Source organism: Giraffa tippelskirchi, chromosome 1, assembly GCF_054371585.1.
Source record: "Giraffa tippelskirchi isolate mGirTip1 chromosome 1, T2T-mGirTip1v1.2.pri, whole genome shotgun sequence".
Taxonomy (NCBI): domain Eukaryota; kingdom Metazoa; phylum Chordata; class Mammalia; order Artiodactyla; family Giraffidae; genus Giraffa; species Giraffa tippelskirchi.
The window spans coordinates 161,468,945-161,490,849 of NC_137275.1; the positions used below are offsets into that span (position 1 = coordinate 161,468,945).

At 41.8% G+C, this 21,905-nt stretch overlaps 1 long non-coding RNA gene across 1 annotated transcript in view; it reads left to right on the plus strand.

Annotated features, from left to right (window-relative positions):
• Nucleotides 1–21,905, plus strand: part of LOC145511251 (uncharacterized) — a 124,282-nt gene that overhangs the window by 20,054 nt on the left and 82,323 nt on the right. Inside the window, exons 3-11 of the long non-coding RNA XR_014057695.1 lie at nucleotides 3,897–4,063; nucleotides 5,285–5,610; nucleotides 11,971–12,122; nucleotides 14,493–14,630; nucleotides 16,269–16,340; nucleotides 16,908–17,095; nucleotides 18,357–18,554; nucleotides 19,814–19,891; nucleotides 21,149–21,263. This is a non-coding gene — a long non-coding RNA (uncharacterized LOC145511251). The remainder of the gene's footprint in view (nucleotides 1–3,896; nucleotides 4,064–5,284; nucleotides 5,611–11,970; nucleotides 12,123–14,492; nucleotides 14,631–16,268; nucleotides 16,341–16,907; nucleotides 17,096–18,356; nucleotides 18,555–19,813; nucleotides 19,892–21,148; nucleotides 21,264–21,905) is intronic.

Sequence of the window (21,905 nt, forward strand, 5' to 3'; positions counted from 1 at the left end):
ATTAGTACCTACTATGGTCCACTGAGATTGCATGTTTTTAAACCTCTTTCATTGGGCTGTAAATACCTTAAGACAGGTACTTGTTTATTCCCAACTGGAAAGCAGTGCTTAGCATAGTGTCTGACACAAGGTTGATATTCCCCTTGTTTATACTATGCACACTGTATCCAAAATATCTATCGATTGAATAATAATGATATCAGTATGAATTCAGTGAGTAAATGAAGCCTTATTTTAGGTTTCCCAAATGCATTCTACTAATATGAAGGCAGTTGAGAATTGTTGTATATCTTCTTGTAATCTTTTGTCCCAGAGGCATTTTAATGGAAATTTGAGTCATTCTTTTCAAATTCACTTCCATTTACTCTATAAAAATGACTTCAGCACCTGTCTCATTCTTTCTTTCCATACCATTTTTAGAGGCTTTAACATTTCTGCTAATAACTTGGTTCCCGCTTAGCCTTAACCATACCAGCTGCCCATACCAGAGACAAAAATCTTATGCAAAAACTATTAACATATTTGAGAACTGATTCTGACCTTTCCCTTGGAAACGCCACTTCCACTTCTTCCATTCTCTCACCACTAGAGCCAGACTGTCAAATGCCTTCTGGCTCCTTGAAGTTTTCCGGGTTGGGGGATCCAGGTTGCCTGTCGAATCATGTTGCCTCTCTGGGACAGACCTTGCAGTCAGCCATTCCAAAGATATGTTTGCTATCAAATCCAGATTCTCCATTCTTCTTATATTGTATCATTGACTAGTTATGAATGACTTCCAAGAGGGCTTTCTCTCCTCATATCCTTAGACTGCTGCAAGTTGCTGCAGAAAATAACGAAAATATGCTGGTTAGGTCAGTGAAGGTTTTGTGTAATCTCATTAGCTGGACCTTAACAAAACCAAGCACAATAAAAAAAGAATCTATTTAATTCATCTTGTTGTTTACACCCTATCACACACATTACAGCAGCTCCAAACCTTCTCCCCTCTTTAAGTCCCCAGCAGAAGACTTTCCTTGTTTTGTTAGAGAACTTTGTGCACAAAGCCACTGGAATCATTGGGCCGGATTTCTGCTTATCACTTTTCCTGTTCTAAAGTCCTACCATTGGAAGAAGCAAAGCCGTTGGGCAGAGAGGTTCCAGGGAAGAAATGGAAGCTGAAACTGATGGAGAGTAAGAGGACTCCTTTTCCGAAAATGAGAGAAAAGGACAGAGATAAAGAGGGAAAACATGGCAAAATATGGAGAGAATTTGACATAGAAAAAAGTTGAGTTTAGACATTAGACCTTCAATGTCCTCACTTCCTGCAAGGAGATTTGATAGAAAGATTCTTGGAGTGGCCACTGGAAGACTTGCTACTTCATTTTGCCTCAATATCTCCCTCACCCAAAAGAAAGAGCTGAGTTACCTGGCCTCTCTGATGTCCTCTAGCACTAACGTCATAGGATTCAAGCAGACTTTCTGAGCACCACAAAGGTCCTCTATAGTGGTGTCAGTTTTGTTTGTTTTCCCAACAAAAGATGTTGGGAATGTATAAGGAGTTTTTGTGGTTACACAATGACAGAGATGCCTCCTTGGCAGTTAATGACAGGGAAGTGACAGCAGGATCTACTTCACAAGAAAGCATTGTCTCTTCCCCTCAGAAATGCTGATAAACCTCTTCACACCAAGAAGGGGGCCATTCATTCCACCTTTTGAGATCTCTCGGCAATGACTCTTTGGGACCAGCTGAGTTTGCAGTAGATGCTCAATAAAGGCTTCTGAAAAAAATTCTGTGTCCTGGCCAAGTTATACATAATGTGAATTTTTATAACTGTGATGATTTCCCATTGACATACATTTTAATTTCAGAGACGCTTTATCTTTTCTTCTGATTGACTTTTAATTGGCAGTGAGTCCTAATGTGGAGAAAGCTTAGTTATTAAAATGGAACCCTGCAGGGAATCCATTTGTAAAGTGATAAATCCTTTTATAGTGTGAATAATCACCCATTAATTGATCTGGTTTGTAAATTTGAATTTTCAGATGCTATGTTCCCTCCCACCTTAAATGTGGGCACAATGATGGTGTCCTCATTATAATCTTAGAGTTCAAGAAGGGTCTAACATGTATGACAGCTTTTCTATTTTACAATTGAGTCCTTTTTTGTGACTTCCGGGCTTTCTCTTCAATTAATTCCTTTTATAGGACATCTTGAACAATTCTGTTTAAGTAATGATTTGTTGCTTGTGAAACTATTGGTCCGTTCACTTTTTAAAAAATACAATCGAGAAACTATTTGTCTCCAGGGATCTCTAGGCAACTGGCAGATTTAAAAATCCTATTCATTCCTAAAGGGTTTCCTTTAGCATAGAAAGGCTCTTTTCCACCTTTTACCATTTATGAAATCGAGTCACAGAAAGGCCAGTAGAACACGACTACACAAGTGTCTGTGGCTGAGATGACAAGAGAATTCAGATCACCTCACCTCTCGTTAAAGAGCGCGTCACGATTAGAGAATATTTTCTGAGTTCTGTAGAACTGTATTGAGAATGACTTTCTGGGACTGACAGGATACTGTTCTGAAAAATGATCACTTCAGTGAGTCGCCTCAGAGAGTGGTCCAGGTGTCTGTCTGTACGGCTGTTTCTAACAAATGCCATCCCAACACTGTTTTCTAGAAATGAACTCCATTATATTAGGTTTTCCATTGGTAAACCCAAGCTTGATAATATTCCATCCTGCTGCTTTGGGTATTATAACAGTTCATGCAGAAAGTACTGGATTAGCCTCATCAGAGATGATGATGGGGGATATAAATGTGCACAGAATATTATTACCAATAATTATATAGGGAATATTTAGGCCAATGTTCAATCCATGATGCTCACAGTCTAGGTTATAACAAAATGAATCTCAAATGGTCTGAAGATACCTGTTTCTGAAGTAATAGTACCATAGGGGTCTTGGGTAACATTAATTAATATTTAGCATAACTCCGGAAGGGTTTTTTTTTTTTTTAAGGTTGCTATGGTACACTTCCTACACCACTCCCCCATTTCCATTTCAGCTTTTTTCTTGTCCCTTTCAGATTGACATGGGCATCGTTCTCTATAATATATTTTCCTTCTATTATTCTGCCCTTGGACTTATTAATCCATCATTTTATTTGGCCCTGCTTTTCAAATGTTAGATATGAGCTGTGATATTTGTCTTGGCTAGCAAAATAAACGGGATGTGAAGATTCACTCAGAATGCATCTTTCTTATATTCTTTTATGTCTCCAAGAGAAACCTTGGAGACATGCCTCCTTCTGACTTCATTCCCCTCTGACTAACCCCCTCCTGACAGATAACATAGCATGAACCTGAAAACCAGTTAATTATGTCCCCATCCAGATGGGAGGGGCAAGCAAGGAGGGAGCACAGAGGTTTATCATAAAAACATAAGTGATACTGCATCAGCATCGAAGCCTCTCCACCCAAAGAGAGTGGATTACATGCTAGAAAGAGACAATAACATTAAAAGCAGTATTTCTGTCATGAGGCCTTCTCAGAGCTGTGAAACTAACCTGCTAGTTTTTTTGGTTTTTTTGTCCTACAGCCCATAAAAGAGCTCACAGCCAGAAAATACAAATCCCATAGGCTGCTATTATGCTGATGACAGTGAAGAAAGGGGGAAAATTGTTTCATTGCTGAATTTCAGATATAATTATGATATTTTATATATTTTGCAGCCTGTACCAAAGAGTTGTATTAATATCTACTATGCCCTATGGTGGGAGAGAAGTTAGCACCTAAATGCCGAGCACTCAGGCTCTGATTTTTGCTAAGTCTGAATCCCCCTGGCTATTTAGTAATATGAATTTTGTGGTCAAAGGAAAATTCAGAAGCAGGTGATAATGGCTGCATCTCTTGCAGAGGACCAGCTGATTCATACAAACCACGTGGACCAGCACGGGGAGTGAAGCTAACTGCACTTGGACAATATGTCTTTCACTGCCAAGATCTAACTGCTTACTTCAGCCAATGAGGGATACAATGGGGCATTGAGAAAAATTTAAATACATGGCCAGGGTTCACAGGAGGTATGTTTGTGAGTCAATCTGTGGGGCTTGCAAATCAATGCAATTATGACACAGGCGCTAAAACTTCTGTTGGAGAGGTCACCTGACAGTCAAGTGTGTTGTTGTGTTGGAAAAAGATGTAAAAAGGAAAGCAAACACAAAACCTATCTATCATTACTTTCAAAGGTAGCTCAGACCACATGGCTGGGGTTGGTGATCTGGTCCTAGCTTATATTAAGTATTAAGTATTCCTGGTGAACAGCGAGCCAATAAATAAACAAACAACATTTTGGGAGATGCAGAATAGACAGGGAAATAAAATGTATAGTAATGAAATATTCATAACCTTGCATTTTATGGACCTCAAACACTAGTTCCATGATTTACACTATTTCTGTATGCAGTAGTATGGGATCTGCCAAACAATAATAAAGATGGCATTAGAATGCTACTGCCTCAGTGTCATGGAGAAGGGAGGATTAATCAGTATTGTACGAGAGCTGTAAACTCGAGCAAATAGGAGCACACACAGGTAGTTGCTTCCCTGCACACTTTATGCCTGGCCCATGGAAATGCAGAAGATGAGAAATACAGTCATTATGAAAATGATGAGTGTCAGCACCCAGCTTCATGGAAATACCCGTATTACTCTCTGAATCTGCGGCTGCTCTGGGCTGCCAGTATGGGCCAGCTGCTTCTGAGAAAACGTCATGGTTATGATTGCGCATTAAAAGTCATCTTTCCAAAAGATCATGGCCCGCCTGACTCCTAAACTCAGAACACTGTGTTCTGAACTCAGTCGTCTCCTTCGGGAGGAGACAGGAGGGTCTGTCTGGCTTCTGCCCTTTGCCTACTGTCCTCCAGCCCTGGGCAGGAGGGACATGGAACTGCAGATTAAAAGCTGGGGGAAATAGATAAACAGACAGACCATCTTGCTTCAAAGACTATTTTGAACACTCCTGCTACATACCTGTCTCTGCCTCTGAGAGCTGACCTCAACCCCCTGGTATTTATCTTGTCCCAGATTTTACAGGCACAATTGTGCAGTCCACATGGTCAGCGCTTCTGCTCCTGACTCCTTCTCAGAGGAGCCGTTTGCCTCCCATTTTTCCTAAGGGATTAAATAACACACTCACTGGATGCTGAGTGTGCCCTTTGCTGAGATGAAATTATAGTAACAAAACATGGCAGTGCTCCCTGAAAACTAGAGGGTTATGTTTGCATTTTTCTCATGTCTTTCAGACTTTGAAGAACCCCGTTAGTCACTGGGACCCTGTTCTCTAGCCTCCTCCTTTTTGAAATGAACAAAATTAATTAGCCATCAACATCACCGACTCAATGGACATGAACTGGAGGAAACTCCAGGAGATACTGAAGGACCGGGAAGCCAGGAACGCTACAGTCCATGGGGTTGCAAAGAGTCGGACACAACTTGGTGACTGAAAACAACATGCTTATAAAACATGAGCCCGATACTCAGAATATATTCACTAAACTTCCTATGGCACAAACTCTAACAATTTTCATTAAAATTTTAGCATCTATCTTTTGATATTTACCCTACTATGGTAAGTCACCATTTTTTTCCATTCTCCTTAAAGAGACAACACCAGAAGTCAAATTTCTTTTAGTTATATATTGAGATTTCAGTGAAAATGACCTAGCATGCCTGGTATTTCTTGCTAGACTTATGGGATATACTTATTGTTTGGGGCCCAAAGGCACACTTACATTTTTTTGAGTGAAGAAATGATCTATAACAGAGAGAGGTGGAAGCTATACTCATACTGGTGACAAATATGCATGATTAACAAATTAACTATGAACCCTGGGGACTAAATTATCCTTTGCTCAGTACTCCACTTTCATTGCTCAGAACTGCGAGGATGTGTGCTGTGTGCTCAGTTGCTCAATCATGTCTGACTCATTGGGACCCCATGGACTGTAGCCCACCAGGCTCCTTTGTCCACAGAATTTTCCAGGCAAGAATACTGGAGTGGGTTGCCATTTCCTCCTCCAGGGGATCTCCCCGACCCAGGGATCAAACCCTTGTTTCCCGCCTTTCCTGCGTTTCAGGTGGATTCATTACTGCTGAGCCATCCTCAGAACTGGGAGGATAGTAATGAGCAAAGGGTAACAAGAGTTGGTTCTCAGGACATGCTGAAGAAACAAATCAATGAATTTCATAGTCCTGGTGAATTTTTCTTGCTCCTACATGTGATGAAGTTGGCTGTCATGTTGTTACAGAGAAATTAATTCAAAATGGGATATATTGCTGTTAAGAGAGACTTAGCACAATACTGAGCTTAATTTACATGCAGTGTTTTATTGGATCTCCTGGGAGATCTTCTAGGGCATCCCTTTTTCATCATCCTTGTGTCCCCCTCTTCTAAGAGCTGGAAGATTCTTTCACTTGGAATTTTTAGCATAGTCTCCTCTGTCATCTATTGAGGAACACAGGTGGAACTTAGAGAGCTGTTGCTCAGTTCCAATGGTAATTTTTAGAATTTATCATTTACGCTTCACACACACGTCTCATATAAAAGAATGGACAAAGTAATACAAAAGAATAACAAGGTAATAAACTAAAGTTTTGTGATATTGTTTCCTGATTCAGAGCCTTTAAAAGAAGAAAAGCTGAGGATATTTTGGGTCAGATGATTCTAAAGTATTTTGTAGATATTGACGATGCTCAAAGATTAAAAATGATGGAGGGTAAATGTATCACTGAAAGTAATGACAGAATCCATCGCCTACATTGGGAACAAACGAGATGAGTTATTTCATTACTTATATTGTTGACTCATGAGTGTTGCCTGAAACATGGACTCTTCCTTTTGGGCTGTAGAATAGGTTCTGAACCCATCAAGCTGGACAGATGCTTCCTGCCACACAATACTGCTAGCCTGCTCATTCAGGCCTTTATACTCCCTGCACCGATTCCCTAAAACAGTCCTCAAAAGGGGTGTCCTTTATTCTGAAAAGCTAATGACAGCATTTTCCCAAATGAAGTTTTAAGACAATAAATTGCAAACTCCACGTTTCCCTTTTCTTTTCCCCTCCTGCTGGCATCCTTGTAAATGTCTCACTGGACAACATTTTGGTCTAAGTTGGATAAAACTACTTTCCCAGGGTTCTCTATTTGCTAATAGAAAAACAGCTGAATTGTTGCCACTGAACTTGCTGTGAAGTGCTTTGACTTCAGGTGAGCTCACAATCAGCTTAGCACGGCAGTGCTGTGATTTGGGTCATAATTAAAAGATTTTACTACAGAAAATGACTTTGCTGTTTGTACATTACTTTCATGTCCTTGAGGAAGAATGACATCAATCATTTATTTGACTTTTATATGATTTTTTTAAAGGCAGTATAGTGAAATAGAAAAAAACCAAAGCCAGAAAAGACAGACCTAGCTTCAAATCCTGGCTCTGATAATTAAGAACTCTGTGACTTTGGGCAGATGACTTAACATTATCGAGCCTTAGTTTCTTCAAGGGTGCAATGGGGCCAGGCAGGGTTCTTATGGATTAAATTAAGTGATATATGGGGAGCATCTTACATTTTGTAGGCATTTACTTAATGCTGTATATTGTTATTGTACACTTGATTCCTTCCTGTTACCTTTCTATTTCCTTCACTATTACATACCTCTGTGAAATGGTGTAGGCTCTAAACTACTTGATAAGAAGTTATGAGGATTAATGCTTCTGCCCAGGTGGCTGAGATGGTAAAGAATCTGCCTGCAATGCAGGAGACCTGGATTTGATCCTGGGGTCAGGAAGATCCCCTGCAAAAGGGCATGGCAACCCACTCCAGTATTCTTGCCTGGAGAATCCTATGGACAGAGGAACCTGGTGGGCTACACAGTCCATGGGGTCACAAAGAGTCGGATATGACTGAACAACTAACATTTTCACTACTTTCACTTAAACTATGAGGATTAATGAGATTGGTGAGCTCATTTCCTTGTCAGTCATGGAAATTAAAAGACGCTTGCTCCTTGGAAGAAAAGCTATGACAAACCTTGACAGCGTGTTAAAAAAGAGAGATATTACTTTGCTGAAAAACGTCCATATAGTCAAAGCTATGGCTTTTCTAGTAGTCATGTACAGATGTGAGAGTTGGACTGTAAACAAGGCTGAGCACCAAAAAATTGATACTTTCACAATGTGGTGCTGGAGAAGACTCTTGAGAGTCCCTTGGACTGCAAGGAGATCAAACCAGTCAATGTTAAAGGATACCAACCTTGAATATTCGTTGGAGGGACTGATGCTGAAACTGAAGCTCCAATACTTTGGTTACCTGATGCGAAAAGCTGACTCATCAGAAAAGACCTTGATGCTGCAAAAGATTGAGGACAGGAAGAGAAGGGGGAAACAGAGGATGAGATGGTTGGACGGCATCACTGACTCAATGGACATGAGTTTGAGCAAACTCAGGCAGATAGTAAAGGACAGGGAAGCCTGGTGTGCTGTAGTCCATGGGGTCACAAAGAGTAGGACACAACTGAGTGACTGAACAACATGGAATGGTGAAAAGATTCCTCATCTATGAAGCATTTTCCATGTGTCCTCAAAAACTTCTGTCTATGACCAATTTCAACACTTTGCTCCTATCCCTCTTGAAGCCATACTTTAAGTAAATACTGTGGTAGAGTCTGGGGATTGGATGACTCTCTCCAACAGACCTGAAGCTCCTTGAGGGAGGCTCAGCTTTGGTTTTTGTCCCATAGATAATACCACTACCATACTTGAAATGTTTATTAACTTGGATAGAGAATGCTTTCATGGACTTGGAAGAAGAAAGAAAATTCATCCTAACTCACTCTTCAATTTTGCTTAGCAGTGGTACATTGTTCAGTGGTATATGGTTCAATCCAAAGATATATCTTCATTTTGCACCTTTAAGAAAGAGAAAATGGTCCCCATCATTCTGCTCACATCAGGAGGCACCTCGAGGAAATTCCCTGAGATTCCCTACTTACCCACTTCCCTAAGGATATGGGAGGGGATGTGTTTTCTAATTCTTTCCTTTCCACCTGAAATACTAGCTTCTTTAAAACCAGGAAGGAAAAAAAAGAGGCAGCTAGGCATTCTATGTCTAATCATAGGTTTTATAAGATCTATACATGGCCTCTGAAGGGATGGGTAAAGAAACACAATTGCCATCACAAGCTATGGTGAAGACATGATCCAAGCAGATTGTGTTCTTTTGAAGACCCTTGTAAAGAGACTGCAGAGATGGGATGGTGTAGCCATGCTCTTTTGGTAGAGGAAGAGAATGATCTCAGTTTTCAATTTTGGTGAAATTGGGAAATCAGGCTCTTACCAAGGAGGTTCCCCAATCTGCCATCTTTGAGGTTTAACCATGAACAAGGTCAAGGACCTTTAGTTCCTCTTCAAGGGCTGCAGATAATACTCTGAGCCATGTCCTTTGAGCTGTTTTGCACATACTGAAACTCACACCAAGTGGAATAAGCTAACTGTATGCTGCCCACTGTATGGACCCCAGACTGGTCAGAACAAGAAGGTTGATGATGCTGACTCCCAGTTACCTCACCACCAACCAATCAGAAGAATGTCCATGGGCTGATCACACACCCCACAATCCCCTCCCTTATGCCATTTTTAGAAACCTTTCAGCTACCTGGACTCCTTGATTTCATGTCTGCAATAAATGCTGCACTTTCCTTCACCACAACCCAAATGTCAGTAGATTGGCTTTACTGTGCTTGGGTTTGGTTCAGTAACAGTGTGACTAAGGCAGGGGTGAAGGATGCTGCATCTGTCATTATAGACATCATCAGTGATGGGCATCCCTAAGAAACGTCCAAGCTAGGGGATGTCATGATCACATAATGAAGCACTCATTTCTTATTCTATTCATGTTTCATTTAAACACTCAGGGTGAAAAATAAATAAATAAAAGGGAATTCCCTGGAGGTCTAGTGGTTAGGATTCTGTGCTTCAAGTGTTTAGAACCCACTGGGGGGCTGGGTTTGATCTCTGGTCAGGGAACTAAGATCCCACATACTGTGTAGTGCGGCAAAAAAAAAAAAAAAAACAAACAAACACTCAGGGAGGATCCATCATAGCTAAGAATTGTAACTAACACAGATAAGGTGGGTTTGTCGTCAAATTCTCCTTGTGTCACAAATAAGTACTCTGTTGACTTGAGCCTACTGCTTGAATCTCTGATTCATCTCATTTTCATCAGGATTGTTGGGAGATTTGAATGAGATCATATACACTAGCACTTTGTGAAAGGAAAAGGGACAGGGAAATGTGTGTGTGTTTGTGTGTGTGTGTGTGTGTGTGTGTGTGTGTGTGTGTGTGTCTGTGTGTGTGTGTGTGTGTGTCTGTGTGCATGCCCAGTCGTATCTATCTCTTTGGGACCCTGAGAACTGTAGCACATCAGGGTCCAAGTCCATGGGATTTCACAGGCAAGGATACTGGAGAGGGTTGCCATTTCCTACTCCAGGGGCTCTTCCCGACCCAGGAATGAACCTGCATCTTGCCTCTAGCACCACCGTCAGTTCAGTTCAGTTGCTCAGTCATGTCCGACTCTTTGTGATCCCATGGACTGCAGCACGCAGGCTTCCCCGTCCATCACCAACTGCCAGAGCTTACTCAAACTCATGTCCATTGAGTCACTGATGCCATCCAACCATCTTATCCTTTGTTGTCCCCTTCTCCTCCCGCCTTTAATCTTTCCCAGCATCAGGATCTCTACAAATGAGTCAGCTCTTCGCATCAGGTGGCCAAAGTATTGGAGTTTCAGCTTCAGCATTAGTTCTTCCAATGAATATTCAGGACTGATTTCCTTTAGGATGGACTGGTTGGATCTTCTTGGAGTCCAAGCGACTCTCAAGAGTCTTCTCCAACACCACAGTTCAAAAGCATCAGTTCTTCAGTGCTCAGCTTTCTTTATAGTCCAACTCTCACATCCATACATGACTACTAGAAAAACCATAGCTTTGACTAGACAGACCTTTGCTGGCAAAGTAATATCTCTGGTTTTTAATATGCCGTCTAGGTTGGTCATAACTTTTCTTCCAAGGAGCAAGCATCTTTTAATTTCATGGCTGCATTCACCATCTGCAGTGATTTTGGAGCTCCCCCTCAAAAAGTCTGCCACTGTTTCCATTGTTTCCATATCTATTTGCCATGAAGTGATGGGATCGGATGCCATGATCTTAGTTTCCTGAACGTTGAGTTTTATGCCAACCTTTTCACTTTCATCAGGAGGTTCTTTAGTTATTCTTTGCTTTCTGCCATAAGTATGGTGTCATCTGCATATCCGAGGTTATTGATATTTCTCCCGGCAATCTTGATTCCAGCTTGTGCCTCATGCAGTCCAGCATTTCTCATAATGTATTCTGCATATAAGTTAAATATGCAGGGTAACAATATACAGCCTTGATGTACTCCTTTCCTGATTTGGAACCAGTCCATTGTTCCATGTCCAGTTCTAACCGTTGCTTCTGGATCTGCATACAGATTTCTCAGGAGGCAGGTCAGGTGATCTGATAGTCCCGTCTCTTGAAGAATTTTCCACAGTTCATTGTGATCCACACAGTCAAAGGCTTTGGCATAGTCAATAAAGCAGAAGTAGATGTTTTTCTGGAACTCTCTTGCTTTTTTGATGATCCAATGGATGTTGGCAATTTGATCTCTGGTTTCTGTGCCTGGGAAGCCCCAATTAGATGCCAAGTCCACATGAATGAAATTTAGCACCTGTGGCTCTCTTACCATCCCAACAAGAGGGCTGCATCCATCAGGACTAGTGGGGCCCATGCCTCACACTCTCCAGCAAGAAAGGAGACAGAGCCAGGACAGGGTAAAGGCTGAAGGACTGTAACACTGAATGGTCTTGCCTGATGGGGATGTGGGATTTTCTCTAACCTCGATCTCTTCTTCTTCCTTTAGAGATGACACTTACTGTGTAGGTGCTATTCCTACTCCTGGAGCTGATCTACATGCCAGATAGTGTTGGGACTGTGGCTAGGAGTGTTGTCTTAGAGTCAGATGCATCGTTTTGACCTCTAGCTTATTTGGTGAATATCCTTAATTTAGCTCATGTAAGTCTCAACCTGTTTCTCTGTAAAATGCAGAAAATAGTAATATCTATCTCATCAGATTGCTGTCCAGAGTAAATGTGGTCACAGAGCACAGTGCCTGGTTCACAGTGAACACCCAGTAAATTTGTCATTGTATTTACAAATTAAAACCACTGAAATGTGAATTGCTCTTTAATGATATAATTCCAGTCCCCAACTCGTAAAAGGCACACTGGGCTTGTAAGCTGCATAAATATAATGTATGCAGCTCCAAAAACTCCCATTTTTTTCTTGTATATCATCCTGCCTCTCTTGATATGTCATAGACCTGAGCACTAAAGCACAGCACTGGGATAAAAATGAGGAATCTGAGGAGTTGAAAGTGAGCAGAGATGATATTTCTAGATTGTCTGTCAAGTTTCACAAACTGTGTAAAAGTAAACAAGCAGTACTAAGACCTGAAGGTGATTGTAAATTTAAAATTCTTCCTTTTTAATAATCTAAGCTGTTATTAGCAGCAGATAAGAAAACACCACTTAAAAAAAAAAGGTATAAGATTATTTTTTACTCTGATGCATTTTTTACCGCTAATGCAATGTACATAGTATAAATAAGTAATGTAATCAAGTTTATCTTTGGAAGAAAAAGTTAATAATCTTACTGGAGAGTTGGAAATAAATGGTGCTGTTATTGCATTTATTTCAAATCGCATAAATCACACCAGCTCAGACTGAAACTGTGTGTCAATAGAATATTTTGAATTCTTTTGTGACCCTTTTTACCTTCCCAGTTGTCCTGCACCTGCAGAAGCAACTGGGAAGAGAAGCTGCATGGGCAGGTTCAAGAGTGAGTAGGAACTCCCATATCTGCTTTGGGATTTCCAAAGGCATCAGCATCCATGGACTTGCAGTGGCGGAGGGGGTTGGGGACCCCAGGCAGTTGGCCTCAGCATCCAGGGTCCAGAACGGATTATACCACTCAGGTCAGTGGTGGACAAATGGCTGACAAACCACACAATTGGATAATAAGAGGAAACTCACTGGGTTTGTGAGTCTACAAAAAAGTGAGTGAGTTATGTATAAGTGGGGAGAGAGGAAACAGTCAGAAACTGAGCAGAGAGCAGACAGGGAGACATAATAAGCAAGAATACAGAGGGGGACCTTCCCTGGTGGTACAGTGGATAAGAATCCACCTACCAATGCAGGGGACACAGGTTCAATCCCTGGCCCAGGAAGATTCCACTTGCCATGGGTAAGTAAACCTATGCACCACAACTACTGAGCCCGTGCTCCAGGGCCTGCTCTAGGGCCACAGCTAACGAGCCCCTGTGCTGCAACTACTGAAGCCCATGCTCTGTAACAAGAGAAGCCGTCACAATGAGAAGCCCCCACTCTCTGGGACTAGAGAAAAGCCTGCGTGCAGCAACAAAGCCCCAGCATAGCCAAAAATAAATAAGTAAATATTAAAATAAGAAGAAGAATAGAAAGGAAATGGAGGCAACATGGGCCCTTGTGGTCCTCTCCTGGGTCTTGCCACTGGGAGAGCTTCCAGAGGTCATGATCTGATGACACAGCCACAGTCTTTATTCCCTAAATGAGTTTTTCCCCTTAAATCCCAGATTCTATGCCTCCTTTACCACAGTGGGAATCAAGGTTTACTAAACCAGAGGAACCTAGAGAGGTCCTTTAACTCTGAGCTTTCTACGCCTGATCAACATTACTCATTCTGGACGTGGGCTCAGCTCTTCCCACAAGCTCTGAATCCCTTCTCTGCCTATCTTCTCTATCACCCACTGTCCCTCCTTCTAACACTTTCAATCTCTATCAGCACTTTCTTCCCAGACTTTAAAAACATGCAAGTCTCTCCAATAAAACAAAATCCAAAACATGCTCCTTGGGACTTCCCTGGTGATCCAGTGGCTAAGACTCTGCCCTCCCAATGCAGGGGGCTCAGGTTTGATCCCTGGTCAAGGAACTAGATCCCACATGCAGAAACTAAGAGTTTGCATTCTGCACCTACAGATTCCATGTGCTGCAACTAAGACCCGGTGCAGACAAAAACAGAGACGCACTTGATCGAGTATACCCTACACACCCCCACATGGTTGCACTCTTTCTTTGGGAAGTTTTCTGAGCCACATTCTCTGTCACCTAGAGACTCCCTCTCCTTCTCTCCCAGCGTTCCCCAGTACTCTGTGCATCCTTCTATCACAGCACTTTCACATGGCATCATCACGGGCTGTCTTCTCTCCTCTCCCCCATGAGTGGTCCATATGTTAACTCAAGAACAGAGCTGCACCTTTCATCTCTGTATTCTTGTGTTTGTTCTTGTGTTTAAGACTTAGATGATACTCAGTGTACTAAAAGTTTTGTTGCATGCTTGTTGTATCAGTCAGGATTCTTCAGAGAATGTGATTATGAAGACCGAGAAGTTTCGAGATCTATATAGTTAGCAAGCTGGAGACTCAGAAGCGCTAACAGGATAGTTCCAGTCCAAGTCAAGGGGCCTGAGAACCAGGAGAGCAGTGGTGTAAGTTCCAGTTGGAGTTTGAACCCAAAGGCAGGAGAGGCCCGGTGTCCTAGCTTGAAGACAGTTAAGCAGAGAGAATTCTCTTACTCAGCCTTTTTGTTCTATTCAGGCCTTCTAAGGATTGGATGAGGCCTGCCCACACTGGGGAGGGCAATTCGCTTTACTCAGTCTACTAATTCAAATACTGAGTCAGCAGAACCTAGCTCACAGACACACCCAGAATAGCTTAACCAGGGGGTACAGCCAAGGTGATATCACATGTGTCCACCATATTTTTCAGTTCCTAGTGAAGGTTCTATTAGTACCTTCTTTGGAAAAACATTAACATCACAGGTTTTAGAGGTTCCTCCCTTCTCCAAAGCTTCTTATCCACACTGTATGCTGGAAGACCTGATGATGGCTCTCTTCTGTTCTGTGTTTCATGAGGAAGCAGAGTTCCATATAAAGTTGTAAGCTCCTTAAGGGGAATCAATTACTATGTGACATACTTTTATGACACTCTTCATAGTGCTTGATTTGGAACTGGAACAGAGGAGGCAATCCAAAAATATTTATTCAACTATATAAAGCTGAAATGTAACGAGGATCAATGAGATAGTATGCATTTTTTATATTACATCTGGACTGCTGGTTATCAATCCAAAACTCATTCTCTTTCTTTAGTGAGAAACAGAAATTCTACAGTTTGGGGGTGTGGCAATATGTTAAAAAGTATTCTCTGCCTTATCTCAGGAACTGTCAAGGGTGCAGTAGAAGGGATGTGGAAGTTATCCCAAGGAGCTTGCAATTCTAGTGAAGAACGCTGCTTGCTCCTGGAAGCAGAACGATAGAAGAAAGCTATATTTGGGTATTAGATCAGGTAGAGTAGAAGAAACATTGGAGGAGCTTGGAGAGAGGAAAGGTCTCTCTATATGCTGTGGTGCTCATGTTTTCCCAGCTTTCTTTGAAGCTACAGGTGGTCATGTGATTACATTCTAGCCATTGAGATGTAAGCAGTCCATTGTATGGCATTTCCAGGGATGCCTCTTAAAGGGAGGTGACTCAGATGGGTGCCCTATGGATTTTCCATTCTGTTTTCCTCCTTTGATTTCCAGGATCCCAGATAAGATGCTAGATGACTAGCAGTCAGCTTGAGGATGGAAACTATGTGCTAAGAATGATAAAGCAGAAAGAGAAGAAGTCTTGAGTCCTGGTGTCTTTGTAGTGCTGTCCTGCCAGCCCTGGACTGCTCAGTTCTGGCTGCCTTTTATATGAAAGAATAGGACTTTGTGGTTTCTGACCTCTTTTATTTTGGTTTTCTATTTTATGCAGTCTAACATAATCCTAGCGGAAAGAGATACAAATTAACACAAAAGAATGGAAGTGCTGTCTGAAATAAATTCTTTCAGTTAAAAAAAGGCATTTTTACTAATATGCAAGGCATAAGTGAACTATAACCATCAAATATATTTGGCATTACTAATATGAAATATTATTCTGTTTATTCTTTTCTCCCCCATCACAATGAACCCCTTAGTGATGTGGGCTTTAGCCTGTCATCCATGCAAAGACGATTTTCTTGTAAATTAGAGCAAAAGGAAAAAAAAGCCTTGTAAATCATCTCTCTCACTTAACATGCCCATTGTCCTCTCTCTGCAGGAAACCCACAGGTTGCAGAAGAAAATGGCTGGTAGAAATGCCGCAGGAAGAATAACTTGGTTTTGAAATGAGGTGAAAAGAAGTGAAATTAACAGCGGTCCTTAGGATTATTATTTTTTTTTGGTCCTACTTTACAAAGTGAAAATTGGGGAAATTGATGAGAGGAGTCTCTGTTTTAAATAAGAGCAAGAGAAGGACATAGCTTCCTGAGGATTACATTAAAAAAAGGTGGAAAGAAAAGGGGATGTGAATGATAAATTTTAAAAAAAACCATCCCTCTTCTATCTCTCCCAATAGAACACATTAGGTCAGCTTAAGGGGTCATCTTCTAGTCCTACACTGTGGCACTTTTAGAGAAAAGCCCAACTCTGAAGGTCTCTGATAATTTTTAAAAGTTGTTTGCGATATAAGTATTACAGTAATGTGTTTCTCAAGTTCTGCAATTTTCTCTCAAGAAGGGCCAGGATTAACTAACCAAACTGAATAATTGCTGATGAGACAAATTCTAAAGCAAAAACCAGAAAGATTTAGAAGGCAGAGAATCCAATGTTATAATAAAACAAAATAGCTCAGACAGAAAGTGGAGCTTATTGTGAGCAACCGGGATGGAGCTAACAACAGTATGTCTGCCTCCTCAAGAAACAGTGACGACATAATCTGGAGGACGCACTCTCAGGATTCCTCACTCATATGGCTGGCTAATCGGTGCTGCCACTCGACTGGGAGCTGGGAGCCTTGGTTCTCTCCAAAGGAGTCTCTCCACAGCCTGCTTGGGCGTCTTCAGGACTGGCGGGCTGGGTTCCAAGAGAACTGGGCAGAAGCGCATGGTAACTTGGTGCTCTAACCTCAGAAGTCATATAGCTCCACTTCATTATTTAAGCCAATCACAAAAAGGTTCACCCAGATTCAAGGGGAGGGGTCAGGGACCCCATCACTCCATTGGAGGAATGTCTAGTTATACTGTAAAAAGAGCATGCAAATGGAAGATGTTGTTTTCACCCTCTTGGGAAAATACAGACTGCCACAGTAGGAAATGTGAGTTCACAGTAGAAAAGGGGGGATTGTTTTAATCACCCAATAAGCCTGAGAGCAATCTACCAAGTATTAGCTCTTATAATACGTGGGGAGTCCCCAGGAAGTGAAATTCCACCCTTCAGCCCATTAGCATTATGAGCTGACAAGAAATGATATCAAGAGTCAAGTACTGATTTCCAGGCACCACCACTTTTAATAAACACCCCACAGTCACTTCGCTTTTACTAAGATGAGGTGGCTTTGGGAAAATTGCTTTTTCTGGTGTCTTGTTTACTGAGAGGAAGAACAATGCCAAACCCAGGCTGCATGGCAGCGGGCTTCCATGTCTGAACACCTTCCTGTTCATGGCTTCCCCCAGGTCTGGGGAGGCAGGCAGTGCACGCCTGGAGCTGGCCTTTGGACAGACACTACCTCTCCTACTCTCTGGGAGACATGTGTTATTACTGTGGTACATAACCATAATCTGAGCTTTCCCAGCCTGTGGGTACCAATGAGGTCACATGAATAGCAATAAATCAGATTTGGTTAATACCCTTATTTGGTGTCAAATGTCAGTGAATATGTTGAAGGTATGTGGGGGTTAACTCATCTGTGTCTACCAGTCAGTTCCCTTGTCATCTTTTGCCCCAGGCCTGCTGGTTGATGTCTCCTGTCTGTGAAGCAATTCAAAAGCAGGCATCTCCTTACTGTTACTGGTGCCAGTGAGGGTCTTGGCACCCATAGTCAGGCCAAGGCAGAACTGGGGACTCAGCAGTCCTCATGGAGCAAGGATGGTTTCCTGCCCACCTTCCCACTCCCAGCTCCAGGCCTCACTTTTTTGGGGGGTGGGGAGGGGGTCGCACAGCACATGGAATATTAGTTCCAGGTTTCAGCCAGGTTTTGAACCCGTGCCTCCTGCATCGGAAGATGGAATCTTAACCACTAGACTGCTAGGAAAGTCCCTTTTACTTTGTTATCTGGTTACCTAAGTAGCATCGCTTGAGCCCTATGTCTCACAGAGCCCCTTGTGACAACAGTCTCTTCAATCTCTGCAAACAACTTCTCTCCTCACAGGGCTCAGATGAAAATCCAAGGTAACCAACTTCTTAAAAATAGATGCCAGTAGGCCGCCTGCCTCACCAAGTCACTGGACGTTTCCAGACATGCCTGATTTCCAACCAAGAAGACAAATTCCGCTCAGACTCGAAGCCCTGCTGTAAGACTAACGTGCACAGTGCGCCACAGGGCTTCCTCCTGATTCAGCTCTGCGAGGTGGGCAGGACAGTCCTTAGTATGATCTCCATTTTTCATAGGAAGAAATTAATTCTTCAAGGAAATAAACTAGGAGCCTGAAATGAAATCATACTTAAGATTCGGATGGAGTCTAGGAATGCGGGTCGTGGAACAGCAGATCTGGACTCTCCTTGGAGTCCCTTCCTGGTGACAGGTCACAAAACTTGGCTTGGATGCTCGAGGCAGTTAGATGCATTTTCCTCTCTGTGCTCACAGCACTTGGTCTGTTGTTGCATTTCTCTCATTTTATGGCACCGCTTTAAATGTCATTCTTCCCCAATGAACGCCTGTCTGCCAGCAGAGTGCCTGGCATGGACTTCTCCATGCACTTGATAAACATATATTGGTGGAATGAATATGGATTGCTTAATGTTTCTGAAGTAGAGGCAGCCCCCTCCTACCCCAGGGAGGGTTTGGAAGTGTAGGACATTTTTGGTTGTCACAACACTGGGGAGCAATACTCCTAGTCTTGAGTGACCAGGGCCAAGGATATGGCACATCTTGCCATCTGTCTAATAGTCCTACACAGGCAGTGCTTTGCCCCACAAGCCATTAGCTCCTCCTTTGAAAATAAAGACACGGAAGTTCAAATGCAGGGACGTACTGAGGCCTCTGGAAGCTTCAGGCTTTGCCGAGGAACACCTTGTGGCCTTCTGTTTGAGCTTTGGGGTGAACAGGGGCTGTTCTATACACCCATCTCACCTTATGATTTACCGAGATAACACATGTGAAGGGCCTAATAGAGGGTTTGGTCTGCAGCAGGCAAACAAGTGATTTGAGCTCCTTTCCAGCATCTTTGGGTAATGAGGACACCTCCTTGTAAGTACTTCAGTGTACCAGTCTGGCCGATGGTTTGACTCACAGAAAGATTTTGCAGACAGGCCTTGTGTCCCAGAATCTGGTCTCATGACATACAGAAAACACGATAGGAAGCACATCGCTGAATTATAATGGAGAGTCACTGAATTAAATATGTGACGTTTCAAAGGATCAGTGCTTGGCACTTAGTGGTGTCTTGAGAAATGGTTGACTTGATGAGCAGACAGCAGAGGTCCAAGAAACCAGAGCTCTGGCTTAAATACTAAGGCAGCATTGATCAAATCATATTCTCTCTTCTTAGCAAAATCAAGGGAGATTTCCTCTGTAAGTTTCTCTTCATCTTCTATTTCCTGCAAATTGAAAAGATTTCCTACAGAGGCCACACTTCCTGACTTCACTTTCCATTTCCACCACTGCAGGTAAGGGATGCTAGGTGCAAAAACACACATGATTCACCTGCCTCACCAAGTCCCTTTGAATTCTTCCAATTCCCACTGGTGAGTATATTTACTTTCCACCTGCTTCTTATTAGAAAAAATATGTCATAGCAACATTACAAAAGGTGGATAAAAATAGGAAAACCATAATCCTATCCTATCACAACTCATAAAAATTGCCTTCTGATGTCTTTCTGTAAGAATGCTTTTATAAAGTTGCTATTCTAATGCACATACTATTTTGATTTCTACTATATCCAATTTGTGTTATATGTTTTCCATGTGTATGTATAAGCTGCATAATTACAATGTTTAATGACAGCAAAATTTTCCATAGCTTTAATATGCCATCCCAGCCTATTGGATACTGGGTTGTTCTCACTAGGCAGTGTTGCACTAAGTATTAATACTTAAAGTTTTTCAGTATTGCTAAACTAGTCCATAGAATAAATTCCTGGTATTTTAGATAGAATCAGAACAGTGTAAACATTATAACTTGTTCTGTTTTTCCTTATTACATTCCAAAAAGATTATACCAATTTATGATGCCTTCAGAAGTATATAAGAATCTAATTCCATTGCAGTCTTGGATTGTATCATTTTAAAAAACTTTCGTAGGTGTAAAATGATACTACCACAATTTGATTTGCTTTATTTACTATCAAGTATGACTAATTTTCCAAACATTTTACTTTCTCTTTATATGTCCTCTTTTGTGAATATTGATATGATCAACCTTCCCCCAAACACAGTTTCAAGTATAACAGAATAAAAAGAATACTGGTTTAGTTGTGGGACCGCTAACTCCATGTTTTTTTGCCTGACACATCTCATCTTTCTCTGAAGGGTGTTGGCCAACCTCTGATTCTTTTCAGCTCCAGATTTAATTGACTCTAAGCACTCAAAATGAAACACATTAAATTCAACTCTATGCAGCATCAGAAAGTACAGTATCTGTAATTAGCAATAGGTAATTACCTGGAGGGCTTCCCTGGTGGTTCAGACAGTGAAGAATCTGCCTGCCAATGCAGGAGATGTGGGTTCGATCCCTGGGTCAGGACAACCTCCTGGAGAAGGAAATAGCAACCCACTCCAGTATTCTTGCCTAGAGAATCCCATGGACAGAGAAGCCTGGCAGTCTACAATTTGTGGGGTCTCAAAGAGTTGGACATGACTAAGCACGCATGCAAATACCTGGAGTTTAACACTGGGTGTCTGGAATTCATAAAAGATTTTGGAGAATCTCCTGATTTCTGAGTAGCAGGTGAAGGTAAATAGGGAATTCTTCATTTATTTATTTTTTCATTTATGCAACAGGTGTTTAGAGAGGACCTAGAATGCACTAGGCTCCATAATAGATGCTTGATGTATAAAGATGAAGAAGACAGTCCCAGGGGATCAAGCAGAGAAAGGAATTCCAACAGCAGATGTGGTAAGAACTGCAGAGGGCAGCTTGGGGAGTGTCCATTTAGGACGGCTTCACAGAAGGGGGCATTTGAGCCTGGATTTGAAAGGTGAACAGGATCTTACCAAAAGAGGGATGGAGAAATTGGGGTGGAGAGGAAACTAGAGGCATAGAGGGGTAGGATGTAAAAGGTTTGGAGTTTGACAGTGACAACTTAATACTACTGAACAGTTAAGCTTCTGGAATATGTGGTGGGTTGGGCAGAAACAGAGCTGGGCAGATAAATTGGGGTCAGATTTTATGCCAAGCCAAGGAGTCTGGTTTTTATCTTCTGGGAAGCTTGCATATGGAAGGGAGACAGGGGAGGTTTATAAGCAAGGGAGTAACATGACCAGAACTATTCTCTTTAATTTTTAAGATCACTTCTAAGAAATACCCAAGTTCTGTTACTGTTTACTCATCTCAAAGCTAGGGTTAATTGTATGAACTTGGGGAGTCTATATTCTGAGGTCTTCACCATTTTGTAGTTAACACACCATTGAACACTCTCTTTCTATTTGCCTAAGACAATGGGAAGCACAAGACAAACTTCTTTTTAGACAGTATGTTAGTTGTATAATTAAGGACTATGCACAATGTTTCCCTTCAAACTCCAGATATCTTTTCAGG